Source organism: Mauremys reevesii, linkage group 16 (genome assembly GCF_016161935.1).
Source record: "Mauremys reevesii isolate NIE-2019 linkage group 16, ASM1616193v1, whole genome shotgun sequence".
NCBI lineage: Eukaryota > Metazoa > Chordata > Testudines > Geoemydidae > Mauremys > Mauremys reevesii.
Genome location: NC_052638.1, coordinates 37,311,302 through 37,332,480, shown reverse-complemented (window position 1 = coordinate 37,332,480; position 21,179 = coordinate 37,311,302). Strand labels below are relative to the sequence as shown.

The following is a 21,179-nucleotide window of genomic DNA, read 5'->3' as shown; positions in this document are numbered from 1 at the left end:
AAACCAGCCCCTTCGCTCGAGTAAGGGGGGGCCTGTAACCCTTGGAGAGGTCCCAGAAACAGTGCGCCCCCCACTAGGGTGACCAGATAGTAACTGTGAAAAAACAGGACGGGGGAGGCGGGGAGGTAATAGGCCTCGATATAAGAAAAAGTCCTAAAAAACGGGACTGTCCCTTTAAAACGGGACATCTGGTCACCCTACCCCCCACCCCCAAGTCACCCTGTAGCTTTATTAAAAGGTGGTGGGTGACCACTCCAGAAAGTTTAAAAAAACCGAATCCCTCTGCAGCTGTTCATGAGTGATGCACCCTCGTGTTCGGCGTCTAACATCTAAACTGTCTTGTTAGATCTATTCATCTACACGTGGGTTATTGCCGATTACATGCGCTGTGCATCCTATGACTTTCAAACACTAACGTTGTATTTGTGGCTAATCCCAGCACTGTACCCCGCTTTCCCCAGCCTCTGCTTTATATACTTTGTAAAGAACATTCGCTTTGATCCCATTTTGAATTCTCTCTCGGCTCCCAATACGGCAGGCTAAAGCGCATGGCTAAAACCACGCTTTGTTTGCCTTGCGCCTTGCTGGTACTTCGGTAAGTTTATAAAGCGACTTAATTGGTATTGGCAGGATGGCAATAAAGGCCAATATTGTTCGAGGAGGAATTCTCCCAGCCCTTGGTGGTAGCCAGCTGAGAACGCTGCTGGGTCTCTGCCTTGCTACGTGTCTGACTGGAGGGAGACCGCGGCGAGCTCTGGGGTTAGGTTCCCCGGGCAGTCCCCGAGGAGCAGGGAGCGCTGCTGGATCTCCCCAGCCCACTACGCACCCGCGGAGCAGCCTTATCGAAGCACCCACTCTCCTCACCTCTCCGAAATCTGTCCTGTAAATTAGGAGGCGGATCAGGTCTTTCTTACTCCTGGGCAGCCGAGCGAGCTGCCTCGGTTTCCAGACTGGTTGCATCTATCTCATTGTGCTTTCCACTTAAACTAAGCGGACGGTGATTTGGGACTAATGTCAGTTCCAGGTGGTGGGGTGGGGTGATGCCCCCGCCCCCCAATCCAGGGTTGCTTTTTAACTTTGGCTTTTGAGGTGGCTTCCAAAGCTTTTTCGGTGACCCCTAGCAAGCCTCAGCTGAGCTGTAGCCTTCATTTGCAGTGGGCTCTAGTCACCCATAAGCAAAATCTTGGTGGCATGCACTAAATGCGCCCCCCCCTCTTTGGGGAGCGTGTGGAGCAGCTTTCTCGTCCTACAGTGATTTCTAAACTTCATGCAAAGGGCTGCAAAGACTACAAGGGCACCCAGTTTAGTTTGCGGCTTCCTACAGACACCAGCTAATAATTAACGCACCCAGGGCCCTAACTCGCTCGAGGCTGATGAAGTCATTTGCCCGCGCAGGGGTTCCATCACAGGAAGGTTTGCAGTAATTAACGCTCTGCTATCCCGAGCTGATTAGCGCAACCCGCCTCATTAGGAGAGACAATCGGATATGTAAAAAGAATCGCAGCTTTTTTAAAAATCATCTCTGTAATCTACCGTGAGCCCAATGCCCAGACTTTGTAGCCTGTAGAAGGGGGGCGGAGAAGGCAACTACGACCACCCATGAAGTTCACGGCGAGTTTAGAAACGTGACACGTCTCATTTTCAGGGAACAGCTTTCCGTGATCTCTATTTTATTGATCATTTCCACAGCATACGCCTTGCATTTGCTGCAGATCTCTCTGGCCAATGTGGTATATTTCTGGAATTGATTCCATAGGGCCAGAGGTATGGTCAAAAGCAATCCGTGGGAGAAGGAAAAGTACCCGGGATTACAATTTGAGGTGTAGGCTTTTGTCAGGCAGATTTGTTTGGAATTACATTAATCAGACGCATGCCCCCTCTTCCCCCCCCCCAAAAAAACCCCTGGAAACTAAAGACAAGCATTTTGCTCTCATGTATATATTTGCTGCCTCTGTTAAGGCAGAAGTTTCTATATGTTCAGTACTGAGAAGGCGACTGCAACCACTATTACAAGAAGCGGTGCTTCCTGTTAAATTTGTTCATCCCAGAACCGGACAACAAAAAATTGTACCATCAAGAGATTGGAGGGGGGGGAAGGATAGGTTCCTGGTGCTTGGGGATGTATTTGCAATTGGCATTCCTCAATATATTGCTGCTGATCAAGCAGGAGGCTTTGCCAATAGTATCGGCATCAAAGGCTTTTCAATTTTAATGGTGTATGACATTTCTGAGACCAGATATGGCTCAGCAAATCATATTTTAATAGCCCTACCTTTAAAAATGGGCTGGCTTGGCGTGTACCCCGTAATATTTTAATTTCTCAGCTCTGATGAGCATAATTCCAAGCAGGTATTCAGTTTCTACATTTATAAATCTTGCTCCCAGATGTTAAATGCCACAGGACTAGAGAGAACAACTATACAAATATATAATATTTAATACCAAATGTCAGCTAGGGTGTTCCACTCAATTTCCTGGAAAGATTTTTAAACTCTTCTTATTTAGGTTGAATGCCCAATCAGTTCCATACACAAGTCCTAGCCCAGTTGCTATGTAATTCCACATAACTAAGTTCTCTAATTTCTGAAATGCAAATGTAGAGCAGATGTAGGTGGTAGTGAGGCAGGGAAGGTTTCTTTGTTTTTTGTTTTTTTTAGCAGCACCACTTATTAGTGTGCTCCCAATGGCTGGGCAGGGGGCGCTAGAGAGCAAACCCATTGACTAGAGAGAGCTTGTACATTTGGGACTTGATCCAATGTCCATTGAAGTTAGTGGGAGACTGTCCACTGATTTCAATGGACTTTGGCACTGGCCCTTATAGGGTGGCTGCATAGGCTGGCTTTTCAATAGCAAATCATATATATGTAACCTTGTGCCTCTATCAGGGCTGGTAAAGGCATAAACAACCCAGAAGCTGGTTAACTTCCAGAAACTCTTGCAGTAACTCAAGAGGCTGATGAATTGGATGAATCAGAGGAAACAGTTTTTCACCTGTAGCCCATCAGTTGGAATAACTCAGCTCAGGTTAGTACTGACCAAACATGGTGGCCAGTTAATAGCTGTTTGGTGGCTCTGAGATGAGTAGGTGGCCTCACTCCAGTTTGCAGTGGACCAGAGTTCATAGCGTTAATCAAAACACACCATCATGCAAATTAGACCACTGCCTATCATGTCTCATAGTTTGCTTGTATTCCCCATACGCCTGTCTGTATCCGTCTGTTGTCTCTTGTCTTATACTTGGATTGTACACTCTTTGGGGTAGGGACCATCTCATTCATACCAATGGGAAAATATATAGTTGACTTTGTATAGAAACATTGTAGCAAAGTGACAAAGAATTCAAGAACTTGACAGTGTGAAAATCCACCTAGTCCTAGATCTACAAGTGTTATAATTATTATTCTTATCCTATATTACATCTATTTCTGTTCCAGCTTCATTGAGCCTTGCACAACCACAATATATTTCCATATTTCACTATGGAAGGAACAGATTTACCCTTTGGAAGTCTTATTATTCCATGAAGACACTACTAAATCATTCAGGGTATGCCTTACTCCTGGGGGAATTCTGCACCAAAAAATTAAAAATGCTGTGCACAATATTTTAAAATTCTGCATATTTTGTCAAATTAACACTATATAATCATGCCAGTTTCAATTATTTTGGAAATTTATTCAAAGTACTGTCAGCAAGTATGTCTGTAATAATACACACACACACACACAAATTCTCCCAGGAGTAGAGAGTTAAAGAAACCCCTATGACAGCCTAGTTCCTGTTTCTCTGATCCCCCCCAGAGCCCATCTGGGGAACCAGAAACTCTCAGTGCCTCCCCTCCAGAGCCCAGCCATGCCCCCTGTCCTGCAGCCCAGACACACTCACATCCCTTCTCCCCAGAGCCCAGCTGCAGGCTTCCCCCTGGCCCAGACACTTACAATCCCTACCCTCCTAGAACCCAGGGATCCAGAGGGAGAAACAGTCTGATGCTGGGTCCTGGGCTTGCATGGAGTTTCCTGCACACCACCTCCTTCCTTCAGGGGGGTGATGGGAACTGCAACTGCTGGGAACCTTCCAGTTCACTTCTCCTCCCCCTGCTCTGTCTTCTGTTTGTGAGCTGGGCTCTGTCCGGTCCAACAGCCCCTAGTGGTGGCCAACAGCACTGCAGCCCATTTCTGTGGGGTGGGGAAAGGAAATTGTTCATTTCTGCAAAATTCTTCATTGTGCGATGGGGCAAAATTCCCCCCAGGAGTAATGCTGTGGGGTAGCTACATATAGCTAACATGGAAGTGTAGATGTGCCAGCACAGACTTCAGCATGCAGCCAGTGGGCTTGTACTCAGGATGCTAGCCCATAATTAAAGCTAGCATGGGTATACCTATCTGTGCTCCAATCACACCTTCATTTGCAGCATAGATATACCCTTAGTGTGCCATCAAGGTCTCATTTGGTTTTCAAATGTTAATTGTGGAGGGAACAAACTACCTTGAAATATCTTCCTTTCTACAAAGCTTATTCTAAATTTCAGATCAAATATTTTAAACTTTTAAAAAGTAAGAATTAGCTTTTACAAAAATAAGTTGTGTTTTGGGGAACATGTACTTGCTTTGGTTAATTTACTTATGGCGTTGGGGATCTGATCCCTTTGCTCTGATCATTGTTCTCATAGGGCTGGAATAAGTCAATCTGGAGCTCTAGGTGTGCTGCACACCAACACACAGCACAACACCCCAGGACTCTGCTCCTGTCCCTTGGCCTCTTCTCCCATTCAGAATGGTATCAAGCAGCTCCTCTCCCTTCCCAGAGATGCATGGGGCTAGCCCTTCTCTCAGGCCCCACCCAGAGGTGACAGCATGGCCTATCTCCTGTGGGGAGTTTAAGGGGCAGTGTTCTTTTTCCCCAGGGAGAGGCAGAGGAGGCAGTGTGATCTCACCCCCAGTATTTTCCGCAGCAGCTGGGGCACATCAACTCAGATGGGTCCATCAGTCTTCTCCTCTTGCCATACCCAGAGCCCTCTTCTGAGTGTGCTGCTGACAGGGGCCCTCAGAGCTGTGGGTCTGAGAGATAATACCCTTGTGGATAGGCATGGTAGAATTCCATTTTTATTTGTTATGATTTTGATGGGTAATAGCAATGTTTATTTTTAAGCATTATTTTATACATTTATCCATTTCAATGTTCACAGCTGCAGGAAATTATGGGAGAAAGGGTCAGACAATTATTTAATGGCAGTACACATGGCGATTCAAAAAAGTTAAACCTTCATAAACTATTCAGACACACACTCTCAAGATCACATGTCCAGATATACAAAGTCAATGTCTTTAAATCAACCAACCATAGCTGTTTTTACTGTTAATTCCTAGTCCGTTTGTAACAAGCCTAATTTAAAAGTCTAAATCACTGGCTTTAGACTATAATGAATAAGTTCTGAAGCAGCGTTTTTCTTACTTGGCCTATCTGTAAATCTTTATTATCATCAATGGAAATATTTTTTGTCAGTTTGTGGGAGTTTGGTGACATCAACATTTACCAATTAAAAATCTAATTCTTCCAAGCCTACCTATTGAGATTACCAGCACAGTTTATAGCTCTCAAACTATTGTTCTAGCAGACTCAGGAAGAAAGTCTTGCATAAATTACTCCTGATTCATATTTTCAAGCTTTTCTTTGCAACCGAGAGGGCTAAAAAATTACTTAAGAGTTGAGTTTCTGATGTACTTTCCAGGAACTGGGGCCTTAGACACTGTCCCATTGTGCATATACCTTAATCCAGCTTCATATGTGTTTTGTATATTGTGTTCTTGTCTTCCATGCTTTCTGTGTTGTCTGTTTAAATTGTGAGCTGTTCAGGGCAGCGATTGTCTCTTACTAAGTTTTTGTACTGCACCTAGCACAATGAGGCTCTGATTCCAACGAAAGCCTGTCAGTGCTATTGTTATGCAAACAATATTCAATAATAGTTGGCCAGGAGGTGGACTGGATAATCTAATAGACTTTTTTCATCCCTAACGTCCATTATTTTAGAGTTGCTTGTTTGCAGGCCGATATTGCACTGGTACTTCTTGAAGGTGCATTCAGACTTAAAGGGAAATGTATATTATCTTCTAATGCAAGTATTCATAAACCTACTCCTCCCATCTTCATGCATTATAAAGGACCTAAGTTTAACTTACTTATTATCTCAGATGGGGGGAATATATGCCTTTATACTGAGTCCCAGTATTGTTACGCACTAACTTTTTTTTCAAAAAAAAATTTTTTTTCAATGGGAAACCTACTTTTGTATTCTGCCACATGACAGTAGTTTTGCCTTCATTAGTGGCTGCACTGATTACAAAGACTAGAAGATCTTTACATTGGTTGGGTTTTGTGTATTTCTTTCAAAGAAAACGATCAAAATAGCATTTGTCTCTCATTACGATCATAACAGTGATGCTATCATATTTGTCTTATTACTTTTCTCATTTTGATCAAAATTCTGTATGCCAGGCATACCTTTAACTTCTAGGGTCTCTGTGCAATCCTCTTTTGAGACATACAGAGAATACTCTGTCGTATTAAGATTGCAGATGCTGAGAAGTAACTGAGCTTAGACTCACTTAAAGAATACAGGACACATTCCCAGCTAGTGTAAATCAATTATCGCTCCAACAAAGTGAAAGGAAGTGTGCCAGTTTACACCAGCCACAGATCTGGCCCAATATGCCAAACTCCAGTGGAGTTACACCAAGGATGGATGTGGCCCAAAGGGCATTATCAATAACTTAGGGCTGGATTCTACTCTCAATGAATCAGAGAGGTAGCCGTGTTAGTCTGGTTCTGTAAAAGCAGCAAAGAATCCTGTGGCACCTTATAAACTAACAGACGTTTTGCAGCATGAGCTTTCGTGGGTGAATGCCCACTTCGTCGGAGGTCTCAATGAAGTTAACTGCAAAACTGCCAAATGTGTCACTGGGAGAAGTGTCAGACCCTTAGCAACTCTAGAATCCTTGTCCAGCGTGTAGTGTGACATCCGTGACACAAGATACTTAGGAATTCTTTTCAGAAGGGTTCAGTTTGAAGGTTTTTTCCTCCTACTATGGAAACTTAGCAACTGTTTTTCTCCTTATTTTTGCTATAAATAGTTTAGATAGTGTCCAGAACTTCCACTCCCACAGAGTTAAGAATCATTTATATCGGCGTTCTTGTAACTGAAAAAGTCACAACTCACGTTTGTTTCATATTCACAATAAAAAGAAAATGAGTGGGTGTGTGACTTCACTGTGACCAAGATTTTACCCTAGAAGTTGAGAGTTTTGTAAGTGCCTACAAAGTGGATCTGTTTCCTGGAGGGCCATTGCATGGAATTAATACACTCGTAACTTACAGTCATCTCTTGCTAAAAATTGTCCCCCCACAAGACACTAAAGCCCTGATATTCTTCAGAGGTTCTGACTTTAGCTGCAGCTTCAAGTGGCCAGGATTTCAGCCAATCCAGCCCAAACTGTAGTTTCAGGTAGAGCAGTTGGATGAAATGACCGCATATGCCTTCACTTCATTTGGGATAATTGTACCTGGTTGCGTGCATTACCATGCCTAACTATTCCAGATTTGTGTTCTTCCACAATGTTCCATTATATCATCGGGCTCAGGCTCTTTAAAAAAGGGACGGGAATCTCTCTGCAGCAGGACATAAAGTAACTCGTAATAAATAATGCCACAATAGCCCTGGGCAAAGGATGACCTAAGCATTAAAAAGCTTTTTTGGACAGATGAATTCCATTGAAAATTGCCGGTTTAGAGATTTGGTTTGGTGCCACTGCAGGGAGCAATCCATCCCACACAGCTGTGGTGGAGACCTAGTCCCAAAGGAATGAGACCAACCCTTCATTTCAGATAAGTGTCATTTGTTCTTCACAGAAGGCTTGATCCTGAGCAGCGCTGGATCTCTCCAGCAGTCATTGAAATCAAATGGACTTGCAGGTTGCCAGTGCCTCTTATGATCAGGAACAGAGGCTCAGATCTCAGAGGTATTTAAGCACCTAATTCCCATTGACATCAATGGAAGTTAGGCACTGACATAACCTTGAGGATCTGGGCCAGACCTTATCACAGGCTCTGTGCCGGTTTATGTGATTGACTCAGCACATTAGCATCTTTACAAGTTCTTTAAACTTTTCATACGTTTTAAGAACCATCCAGCACTTTCTGAAAGAATGGGAAGGAAGGATAGTTCTGTGGGTACATCCCCAGGGGCCTGAGGAGCAGGAGATCTTGGTTTTAGTCTCAGCCGTAACACTTCTCTATGTGCCTCAGCGTCTCTCTCTGTAAAATAGGGATGATATTTAGCTACAAATACAATTGTTGTATTCACCTACAGGGCCCAGCTGAGATCCCAGGACTATTGAGTTCAGCATTGTACAAACACATAGTGAAAAATAGTCCCTTCCCTCAAAAGCTTATAAACTAGACAAGAGAGAGATAAGTGACCACCCTAAGGTCACCGACAGGGACTAGTGGCAGGTCTCCTAAGTCCCAGTCCAGCATGCTACCCTCTGGACCAGATTCTCTCCCTACTACAAATCCATGTGAACGGGATGGAGGGTGTATAGACAAGTATAAAGTCTTCATAGTCTTTTTGTAAAAGATTGAGGATATACTAAGCGATTTTGTACTTGTCCTTATTCAGATTCTCCTCTGTGATTCCTATTCAGCTCCTGCCTTGAAACTTACTCTTTCTGCCTTCTGCGTGTGGGTCGGGTGGAGGAATGTCTACCAAGCAACCAACCGACACTTCCCTTCTCTACCACTGTTTTCACTTATTAAAACTTTTTTTTTTAAAAAGTCTTGTTGCTGATTCTGTCCTTTTGATGATTATATTGATTTTAATTGTCATGTGTTTCCTTGTATTAAGTTTCTGATATTCAAGGAAATCCAGGCTGGATAACAAGTGACATGTGGGCACAATCAGTCTCAGACAATTTAGTTTTACCACCGTGTGTAAACACTGTGCTGAATTTGTCACTCTGATTTAGGAGGTGTCAAATTTTTCTGCGGGTCTTTCCCTCTCCCCACTTTTTTTTTTCTTCATTTTTTTCCTTCCTTTCTTTCAGCCCTCAGCTCCCTCTCTGAAATGGCAGTTGTGAGCTGCTTTCACAAGGGACTTCACCAGCTCAGCAACATGCACGTTCAGTTTGCCCAAAGCCTTTGCGCTAACCTCCAGATGCATTCTTGGATGCTGTTAGAAGGACAGGCAGTTGCAAAACTCAGATTTTTTTTTTTCTTCTCCCTCTTGCCTGGAATTGGGAACCATTTTGTGCACCGAAAATAGAAGCATCAGTAAGCAGCTCAAAGGGACTTAATCCCCTAGATGCAGATGAAATCAATTAAAAAATTTGAAACTGGCAGCCTCTTATATTTTAATTGCACAGTGCGGTGATATTCTGCCGAAAGCAATTACATTGTAGATCTTCCCACACACAGACAGCCCCAGTTGTGCTCCATGAAGACTAGTGGTTAAGTGTATCAGGAATCACGTCTGCGTTTCAAAAATCCGTTTTCATGAAGGCTTTGAAATAAAGTTTCAGCATTTTTGGACAGAAGGGGGGTTGTGGGCATTTTCATTGGGCTAGTCCAAAAACACAAATAAATCCCATGTACCCGGAGGATAATATTAGTTTCATTCCTATTAATTAATCCATTGCTTTTGCTGCAAGTATGCTCTTCTGCCTCTTTAACTATTTTTGAGCAGGCAGCTGTTGGAAAAGATACCCCTGTTCAGCATCAAATGAACGATTCCACTCAAAAGAAAAATATTTCCACAGGTTGAACAGGCCTTGAAGCCTGGCCTTCCAAATTGTGGTTGAAGTGCTCAGATCCAGTTCATGCTAGTGATATCCCTTGCCCTCCCTTCAAAATTAGCCCAGATGAATGGACCCTTTTGTAGCAAAGAAAGAAACAGACAGGGATCACAATGATCTCTTTCTAGCCAGGCCTTCTGTAGCTACTAGTGAGTCAACAAGCCTGCCTGCTCCTGTAGGAGAAGGAAAACAGCAATTTCTTAGTGGTTTCCTTGGCATGTTGGAAATTGCAGCAACTCTCCAGTTTGTTGGACCTCAGGCCTGCTTCTTACCATTAGCTGCCTTCCATCCAATACTGGAGTTAAAGTTCAGGAATAATAGCATTTCATAGCAAAGAGCTAGGACCCATGTATTTAAGCAGAGTTAATACCAATAGGATTCATTGTCAGCCTCCAGGTAGGGGAGAGTACACTTGCTCTCCCCCTCCAAAACCTTCCAAGGCAGCAAACTGAGAAAAGAGGGGTGATTGCTTAGTACCACCGTTAGCATGACCCCAGTCATTCATGTTTCTCATGCGTGCTTCATGAGCAATATCATAACACTCAGTGTAAAGTTATTCTTCTTTCCTGTTATTCTAAAACTAAGTACTTTGCACATTTGGGAAGTATTATTAAATAATCGTCTGACTGATGGTCTGCGGTTGGAGTTAATTTCTTCCCGTTTTCAGAGCATCTAGTTACACTTTGCTCAATCGTAACTGTCATAATTGCTTAGCACGTGTCAATGTCACTTGTAACAAGACATTCAGCTCATCCCTCAAGAGTGAAGATCTGGCACAAGAGGCTGGACCTAACATGTCTTTGAAATAAATGCAGTTTACAAGTCTGTATTTCTCTTTGGGTAATTCCCGTAGGGCAGTGTTTCTCAAACTGGGGTTGCCACTTGTGTAGGGAAAGTCCCTGGTGGGCCAGGCCACTTTGTTAACCTGCCCCGTCCGCAGGTCCGGCCAATCACAGCTCCCACTGGCCATGGCTCACCGCTGCAGGCCAATGGGAGCTGCTGGAAGTGGCGGCCAGTAAGTCCCTCGGCCCGCGCCGCTTCCAGCAGCTCCCATTGGCCTGGAGTAGTGAACTGCGGCTAGGGGGAGCTGCGATTGGCCGGACCTGTGGATGGGGCAGGTAAACAAACTGGCCCGGCCCGTGTAGGGGCTTTCCCTACACAAGTGGTGACCCCAGTTTGAGAAACCCTGCCCTATGAGGAAAGATGGAAAAACCTGGGCATCTTTTAGTCTTGAGAGAGACTGGGGAGGAGCCTGATAACTCTTCAAATATGTTATGGATGAAATATGTTATAAAGAGGACTGTGATCCATTTTTCTCCATGTCCACTGAAGGTAGAACAAGAAGTTATGGGCTTAATCTACAGCAAGGAAGATTTAGGTTAGATATTATAATGGTAGTTAAGCTCTGGAATAGGCTTCCCAGACAGGTTGTGGAATCCCCATTATTGGGGGTATTTTAGGAACAGGCTGGACAAACACCTGTTGGGATGGTCTAGGTCACCTTGGTCTTGCTTCATGATGGGGGGCTGGACTTGATAATTGCTCCAGGTCCCTTCCAGCCCTACACTTCTATGATTCTATGCAAACTTCCCTTGCCTGTGTGCCCACCGCTCTATGCTAGAAGCAGGGGCACCCAGAGGATTCAGGGGGCCTGGGGTCTTTGGCGGTGGGGGACCCCCGCTGCCGAATTGCCACCGAAGACCCGGCACTTCGGCAGCAGGTCCTGGGATAGAAGGACCCGCCACCGCCAAATTGCCACTGAAAACCTGGAGTGGAAGAAGCTCCAGGGGCCTGGGCCCTGCAAGAGTTTTCCAGGGCCCCCGAAGCAAGTGAAGGACCCCGCTCCAGGGCCCCTGAAAAACTCTCGTGGGGCCCCTTTGGGGCCCGGGGCCTGGGGCAAATTGCCCCACTTGCTCCCCCCTCTGGGCAGCCCTGGCTAGAAGAGCCCATATGAATGCCAGGATAACTCCATCTTCATACTCCTTCAGTCATTGGTCTCTCTACTGGGACTGACAACAAGGCTGACAATTGCCATAGTCACTCTTGTGGTGTCGATTTCTTTCCACTGGGAACCGGAATGAGACACATCCACTCAACTCATTTCATACAGGCCACCAACAATATTCATATATTCAGGGACTTTTGGTCACTGCTGATTTGGGCCAGGTTCAGAACAGGGAGCTAGTGCTTATAAGGTCTGTGTCCCACTATCAGACCACACAGGGCCCCCAATTTTTATTGGAAAAGGTCCAGAAGAATTGACTAGCTAGCCTTCTAGAAGTCCCTTCTGGCTCAAGGGGAATGTGTTTTTGCTTTGTTTTGGCTTGGTGTGTTTGATATTTTAGGCTGATGCTCTTGTTTATGAAGCGATGGGCACATTTTCATTTGAATGGTGGACTGCAGAAGTAGACATGGTATCATCCAAGACTTTGTGATCTAAGATTGTGATTTATTTTTCTTTCCTGGGATTTGTGACTGCATCAGGTGGAGAGAGGAAATGAAGGTTTGTTCTTTCTAAAGATTTATTTCAATACATCTGCAACAAGTCAAAGAGAGAACAGAGTGGAAAGACTTTTGGGTTTGGGCCTGAAACAAAGCACAGTTCCTTGAGATAAACAAATGGGAAAAAAAGGAATTATCAAAGAAAGAGCTAGCCACAGACCATATTATGAACTGTACTTTAATCGGGTGGGTAACTCTGGTAACTTAAACCAACCTGAAGTCAGATCAACCTCTGCTGAGTAAAAGTCCTGAAGATCTGTAGACTATCAGTGCACCTAGGGCCAAAAATCTTCCAAAAGTCATCACCCATCTTCCAAATCTCTAATATGTGGCGCTACTTTTCAGCCTTGACATGGAAGGTATACCCAAGGGGTATGTATATCTTCAAAGGTGATGATCTTCAAATTAGAACCCCAGTCTTATTCCTTGGGTCTATGCCCAACTCTGCCACTGACTTTTTTTTTAGCCAGGGGGAAGTTATTTAATACATCTGCCCCTTAGTTTATCCATCTATATAAAGAGCTAATGACATTTACATACCTGTAATTGATGTTCATAAAAGGCCTTGAGATGCTTGAATGAAAGAAACTATGTAAATGAAAAGCATAATTATATACATGCATGAGACCGTCTCTCAGTCTCTCCCTCCCCATTCACCATGAGTGCAACATTTCAGGTGTACAACTCGAGGCCATTTTTTGTTTTAAATGTGGCCTTTAATGTCAGTTTTCTCATTTCTAAACTGATTATGCTAATTCTGACCTAACCTGTTAATGGTCATGGCGACAAATTTGAAAAATCTCCAAGACATGGAATTTGATCATTTATTATTATTATTATTTCCACATTCACTGAAAGGAAAAAGTAGTGAAGCATTCACTACAACAAGATTAAACTAACAAAGAAAGTGTAATAAAGACAAAACGCCGGAGTATGTACAGGGGGTCTATTAGGAGCCTAGCAGAAATAAATATTGAATTGTTGCTTTATCACTCCTGCATATTGTTTTGCAAAAATTCAATCTAGCAGCTTTTCCAGACAGCTAAGAACAGGGAGGATGTCAGTGCATATACATGACACCAGGCCCGCCATACTCACAGATCTCTGAGAAGAAAAATGGTTGCAGTTTAGCATTCCAATTAGTGAGGCTCATCTTATTATCAGCCTGATACAATCAATATACACTAGGAGTTAGGAAGAGAAACGTACAACATTTTGTTGTACAGATATTCCAACAGAAGTGTCGTGGATTAAGGGGCAACCATCCCACTCCCACTAGTGAGGGGATGACCCATTATTTGTGATCTGTCCTTGTTGATGAGAATGCATTAAAGAGGCTGGGTTGGTCTGCCCAGCAATCAAACGAGGCCTAGTTAGTATTCCAGAATCCCCACAGATCCACCCTAAATGTGCACCACTGAGGTGCTGATATTGGTATCCCTACGAGTAGCTCAAGCCCAGTATAAACTACTGAAACCAGGAGAGCCACTGGAGTCATGCAATGGTAAATAAAACTGACACTTGAGCCCCACAGTTACACAGAGAAAATAGGTGAACCCTATCTATGTAGTTCAACTACCGTTTGATAACCACCATTAGCTGAAGCTCAAAGTTGTGCATTTTGGATATTCTTTGGGCAGCGTATCATCCGGTCATTCTCTCTCTCTTACTATACTGTAGAAGATCTTCAGAGAAAGATGATATACACAGCACGCTTGCAAATTCAAAGCCCCATGCATGAAAATTCCTCAGAGTAGGTCAGGATGGCTGGCCGAAAACCTGTAAAGAAGAGGGGGGAAAAAACTGTTTGTGGCAGAATTACGAAAGTACAAGAAGAGGAAAGGGCAGCTTGTTTCAATGTCTTTCCGTCTGGGATTGTGTGTTAACTTTTCCTTCCCTAATGCACAGCAGAGCTGAAACTGAGTTTAGTGGAGGATGACCATTAATGCTTCACATTCAGTGAGTGGGGACAATTACAGATGTTTTTGCTAAAATGTGACATGAAACCATTGCTGGCTTTCTGTTTTTATGGAGACAATTTGTTTTATCCTTTTTTTATATTATGCAACACTGAAATGATTAACTAAATCAAGGCAAACCCTGTGCAACTATATTACCTCATGCAATAATCAAGTAGCTAACAAGAACCATAGCTAAATGAACTTAAAGTAATGACATAAGCATGGCTCCATGCAACCCATATTAGCGCGTTGAATATTTCTTAAGCTACGTAAGGCAAGACATTGTCTTAAGCTAAAGTTTTCAAACTTGGGTGCCTAAGTTAAGACACCAAAAGTAACATTTTCAAATGACTTAGAAGCCTGCCCCATTTTCAAAAGTGATGGAGGGCCAGAATTTTAAAGGTATTTAGGCACCTAAAGACATATATAGGCAACTGGTGGGATTTTCAGAAGTGCAATGGGAATGCCCTTCAAAGTCTGGCCCATTGACTTTCACTTCTAAAAATGGAGCAGGTTCCTAAGTCACTTAAAGTGCCTTTGAAAATTTTACACCTAAATCCATATATAGGCATTGTGTCCCATTCATTTCATTAGCCTTAGTGGGCGCCCAGCACCTCTAAATGATGGCCTGATTTTCAGATGCCTAAATCTGGATGTAGGTGGCTTATTTTAGAACTCACAAACTAGGGGTAAGGAGGAGGGAATTGACCATAGGGCCTAATCTAATGTTCATTGAAATCAAAGGAAAGATTCCTAGTGACTTCAGTTGGGCATTCGATCAGGGTCTTGATGCACTTAGTGAAGAAGACCTGTACAAGGGCAACACGTCATCTTCAGCAGGAAAGGCTCATTCTTGCAAATAGAATTCCACTGGTACAATTGTTCATGGGAAGAGAATAAATAAAAAGCACTATATAAAAGCTAGGTATTATTATCAGAAGACCTCAAAGGAGGTCTGCATCATTTATCCCCATTTTAGGGATGGGAAACTGAGGCACAGAGCAGGGAAGTGTCTTGCCCCAGGTCATCCGGCAGAGCAGTGGCAGAGACATGAATAGAATTCAAGTCTGAGTCCCAGTCTAGTGCTCTGTCTAGCAGGCAACACTGCCGATCACAAAGGCCGCTGGAATTAACCTGTGGGTTTTGTTCAAAATTTTGTAAAAGTTTTTTGCAGTATTCCCCCTTATCCACAATATGACCTAAAGCTGCACTCACTGAAGACAAGAGACGTTTTGTATTGTCTTTTGCAAGTGCAAGATCTGGTCTTTAAGCTCTGTGAAAATAAAAGAAAACTAGGTGGGGGCGGGGGAAAAGACTTGACAAATATACTGAGGTGGTAATAATAATTCAGGGTGCCTATAGCAGATGCTTCTGTAGGTCTTCATCTCTGCTCTTTTTTCTTACATTTTATACTAACTACAACAACATCTTAAGAACTACGATTCAGCATCTTTAGCATGAGCCTAAATTTAGACCTCACCATCCTGATTAGTACATATTGTTTATATTGTGGCTGTGTTTTTGAGACCTAATGGTGCAGGGAACATAAAAACCTAGTCAATGACAGCCCCTGCTCCAACCAGTTTACAATACTCTACAGTGAGGTACCAAAAATTTCAACATGCTTTTCAAACATTCATTCATTAAGCCTTTCAACACACTGGCAAGGTAGATATTAATACTTCACTTTACAGATGAGGAAATTTCATGGACTCACAGGGACCGTGAAATGTTTTGTCCCAGAGCCAGAGCGAAGAATGGAAATGAGACTGCCTGACTCCCAGTTCTACAGTCTTGCTATTAAAGTACACTTACTTGTAAAATGCACAATGACAATGCACTGCAGATAATTAGTGCCATGGGGTAATCAAAGATGGACCCTAGTGAGTGATTCTTTGTAGCTTGACTATATGGACTATATTCATAATACAGTGAAGAAATTGTTCAAGAACAATAAATTGTTACCCCAGAAAATATTGTCCCAGTGCCAGGGGTGCTGGAACAATTTTTATGGGGGGGGGGGGCTGAGAGCCATTGAACCAAACTGTAAATGCTGCAGATAATGGAAACCTCTTCAAGCCAGGGGGTGTGGCAGCACCCCTAGTTCCAGCACCTATGCCCAGTGCTGCTGGCGAGGTCAATGAGAACAGAATTTATCAGCCACATAAGTGCTGGGAGGCTGCACCAGAGGCTATTACAACTTGTGTAGCACATGCTGCAAATATCCCTTCCTTCTATCTATGGTCTCCATCAGTGAGCAGCTCACAATTTGTAATGTATTTGTGTGAGGTAGGAAAATGCTATTATCCGATTTTACACATGGGGAACTGAGGCACAGAGAGGCTAAGTGATTTGCCTGAGGTCACCCCGGGGAATCTGTGGCAAAGCCAGGAATTGAGCCCGGGTCTCCCGAGACTTCCAGTAATTAAAGCACTACTGTATCAGCCTCACTGCTGTTGTACTCGTTAATGGTGAGGAGTTCCTGCTTTTGCCAATTATTCCTCATTGCCGTCTCATTCACCCTGGTTTGACTGAGATTAAACCCATCACCCCAGCTACTATGTAGACTAGAAGTGGTGAAAAAATTCTATTCAAATTTTTTTTGACAGAAAATGTTTTTTTTTATTAAAAGAATATTTTCACAGGAAGTGTCAGCTTTCCTCAATAAATAAATAAAATAAAAATCACATATATATGTTCAGTTGTGCAATGAAAAGTCAATTTTCTGCACTGAGAATTTGGATACAAATATTTTTCTATTATTCATATTTTTCCTCGTGGAATAATAATAATAAAAACATTTTCCAAACAGCTGTAATGTAGGTGTAGATACAGGGTCTGTCACTGCAACCCATTATATGCAAGCATTGAGACCGTGTTCATTAACCTCTGATGCCGATATTTCTTGAACAAGGCATGTTATTTGGCCCTTCCGTGCCAGTTAAAACAAACATTTCTCCGAGAAACTTCACATCAAATTATTTTTGACTGACTCTCAGTGCGTCCAGTTTCCATGCTAGAATGAAAATGGTTTGTATGGGTTCAGGCATTGGACTGTAACTGTTCATTGCATGGGGAATAGTTTTCAGCAATCCACATTCTAACAGAACTCAAGCCAGCTCAGTAAGACAAGTGACACCAAGAAATGCACCATGATCTTATATTCGGGGAGAGCGCATTGTACAGCTTTATGTCTATGCCCACTCTGTACTCAACTTCCTTTCCTTCCAAGAAAGAGACTTCTCCTCCCATATTAAAAGACTTCAATATTATTAGTATACAGAGCTCCCCTGGCAATTGTAATACCCAGATTGCTTCCCTGAAATCCCTGTGTAGAAGCAGCCACAGCTGTCTCCACGGGACTTCTGCCTCCCCCTCCCCACAATCATCCTCAGGCCTTATGCAAGTTTCTCTGCAGGTTCAGGGTTCAGTCCTGGGGCAACAAAGTAGGGTGGGTGGGCTGGGAACAGGACAGGGACACTCAGATCATTTCCTTCACAGCATCACCGGATAAGATAATACAGTCCCAGGCCTGGATTTACGCCAGGGAAACCAAGTGCAGAATTTGGCCATAAAATTCTACATGTTCCCTGGAAGATCAGTCAGTAAAATTCTGTGGAATAAAAACCTTTCCATCTGTCAATGGTTCCCTTTAAAAAATAAATATATATAACCACCACTTTGCTCTGGACCACAAACTATCACTTGCAGTCTCCAACCCAAACTCAGTGAATTTAAAAGCCTTAGCTCGTTTGTTTCTACTTTAGTTAACCTTGGGCCAAATCCTGCTGGTTTTGCAATAGTCTCATTGACCTCGGTAAGATTACTTGGCTAAGTAAGACAGAGATCCTGTGCCCCTATAGGCATCGAAACAGTACTTCTCACTTTGTATCTCATTAGTGTCATGGCTTGCAGTAAGCATGGCTTGTGTTCCTACCCCAGATGGCTGTGGTGCAGAAAAGGTAAGATAGCTGGGGGCCTCTACTCTCTCTCCATGGAGAATTCAGCTGGGCCATTGGGTGAGGAGATGATGTGTCTTCCCACTACCCTGTCCTGCCCACTCCTTACCCAGCCTAGTCCTTCCTCATGACCCACAGAGTCATACTGTGAGTGACAGCCCTAGGCTGCACTTACCGTGCTGGCCGTATCCCGCTACCACAGCCTACACATCTGATCACCCATCCAGTGAAGGAAGAGGTGATCCATGCAAGGAGGGTCTCCGGCCCTCTTCCCGCCTGCCGTGTCCCCTCTGATGTACAGATCTCTGGAACATAACAGAGGCCTAAAGCTAAGAAATGTTGTAGATATGTGGCCACATCTACACTACAAAATTATGTTGACCTATCTGACGCTGGCATACAGCCACCATTATCAAACCACTTGTGTGTGTGCAGGTGGCTCCTTGTGCCGGCGGTGCGCGTCCTCACCAGAAGTGCTTGTATCAATTGTATTGTCAGTGTAGGGCGTTGTGCAATGGCTCCTGAAAGTCAGTAACCGTCGACACAGCATCTGCACTGGCACTGCAGTGACCTCACTACATTGACCGTGACTCCACGCTGCTCAGGGAGGGGATGTTATTAACTCTGCATAGAGAGGCACTTATGTCGGTGGGAGCCAAATTTAAATGACGATGTTTCCACAACTAGGTTGATGCAAGGCCGCTTACCTCACCCTAACCATGTTGTAGAGACCAATATTCGCTGCACAAATGTGGCTGATACATGGTTGTGTTGTGAAGAAAGCTGAGGAGCAGGCACAACTCAACCACATTTCTCATAATGAAGACAGATGTTTACAGAAACCCAGCCGCACTTGCCAGAAAGATAGAGCCACAGTTAACCTTTGTGATTCGCCATAGAAGACCCCGCACTTGCTCCCACTGAAATCCAGAGTAAAGTTCCCACTGACTTCAGTCTTCTTAGAAAGATGTGCAGCATGCCTGAGGGGGCACGTAACCAGGATTCACCACTGAATTTGGTCCGTTGGTGGATCATGAGCTTCCCTGGCCCCAGGCTGGGGACTAACAGGGAGTGCGACGTGAATGCGGATCCATACCCCTCCACGGACTTCAATGAGGGCTAGGATCTACGGGTCATTTTATATGTCCATTTACACAAGCAGGTCAGACTGTTACTCTGTGGCATCATCACAGCTATATATCTTGGAGTCGGTCTATGGCTCAGCAGCATAATCTGGGAAGCTCTTTAAGAACATTGTTTAGGTGAGTGCTAATTAATAGTTTGAGAGAAAGAAAAATCCAGATTAGTTTGAATTATTATAGAGGCACGATTCCATATTTGAGGTTGCATTGAGACTTGCATTTAAACTAGGATTTAATTTATTGAGTATACATTAAAACTTCACTGAGCACGAAAACTGAATTGACAGAGTTCTGAATACCTTCTATGTTTTATTCTCCAATCCTTGATCTGGAGAAAAAATACACAGTTCCCATAATAAATAAATAATCCAGCCATTTTCCTTCATTTTGTCAACACAGTGAGGGCAAGCCTCCCCCCCCCCCAACCTATCTTAGAAAAATCATTTAAATAAATCAGATAACAAAATAGAAAACATACCATTTAATCAACAGTGTGCAATTATGGGATCTCCCTCAGACACAACAATGGAGCCATTGTATCCACCCATCTGAGCAGTCAGCAAATTGTGGTAGTACAAGGCTGTAATGAATTAAAGGCTTTTCTACAGCAGATAGGATTGCTGTTTGTTACTAAAAAAAGCACGTCCACTGAAATCCTCTCTAGTCTGCTGCATGCTAAAGTCATGTTAGTGTTTCTAGCACAGAGTAAAACCTTAAAACCCAAAACCAGGGGGATGAGGCTGGGGAAATTGCCAGACTGGAGTGACTTAATGTTATGCTGATTTTTCTCATTTTGCATGCTAGTGATTTTCTGCAAGTGATTGATAGGAGTGCTTATTGGTAGATTTCTTGCACCTCCCTCTGAAGCATTGGGACTGGCTGCTGTTAGAGAGGATCCTGGAGTAGATGGGCTGGGCTGATCCAGTATGACAATTCCTATGTGGCTGTGATAATGACAGTAGTAATCATAATGATTCTCTCAGTAAACACAATTACATTTATGCTGACAAAATAATTGCTCTCCAGGCAGCATGGTTTAGAGGAGCGGGTATTGAACAGGGAGTCAGGAGAGCTAATTTCTATTCCCATCTCTGCCAATGACCTGCTGCATGATTGGTCAAATCACCTGGGCCTGGATCCTCAAAGGTATTTAGGCAAGTAGCATCCATTGATTTCAGTGGCAAGTTATGAGTCTACAGCCTTTTGTGGACCTGGGCCTTAGTTTCTCTTCGCCTTGATTTTTCCCTACAATCTATTGTCCGACTGGTCTATTTAGAATCCTAACATATCATTTGGAAAGTAAAAGTCATTATTTAGAGAGAATTATATTACAGTATTGCAGTTAGTGTTGCGATAAATATTTTGATAGGCCCAAGTAATCCAGAGCAATTATTTTGTTACAATTTGTAGAAATGTTGGGCTGGAAAGTTCCTCAAAGTCATCTAGTCCAGCCCCCTGCACTGAGGCAGGACCAAGTAATTCTAGACCATCCCTGATGGGTGTCTGTCCAACCTGTTCTTCAAAACCTCTAATGATGGGGATTCCACAACCTCCCTTGGAAGGCATATTCCAGCATTTATCTATCCTGATAGGTAGGAAGTTTTTTTTCCTGATATCTAACCTAAATCTTCCTTGCTGCAGATTAATCCAGTTCCTTCTTGTCCTACCTTCAGGGAGCATGGAAACAACTGATCACTGTCCTCTTTTTATTACAGCCCTTAATATATTTGAAGGCTGGTACCAGGTCCCCTCCCTCCCAGTCTTTTTCTCCAG

The 21,179-nt window shown here is 43.4% G+C and overlaps 1 long non-coding RNA gene across 1 annotated transcript; it reads left to right on the top strand.

Moving 5' to 3' along the window:
* Positions 1-665: 665 nt before the first annotated feature.
* LOC120384158 lies at positions 666-8,806 on the top strand. Its single transcript, XR_005588647.1, has 3 exons — positions 666-882; positions 7,903-8,012; positions 8,672-8,806. It is a non-coding gene; the product is annotated as an uncharacterized LOC120384158 (long non-coding RNA).
* Positions 8,807-21,179: the final 12,373 nt, after the last annotated feature.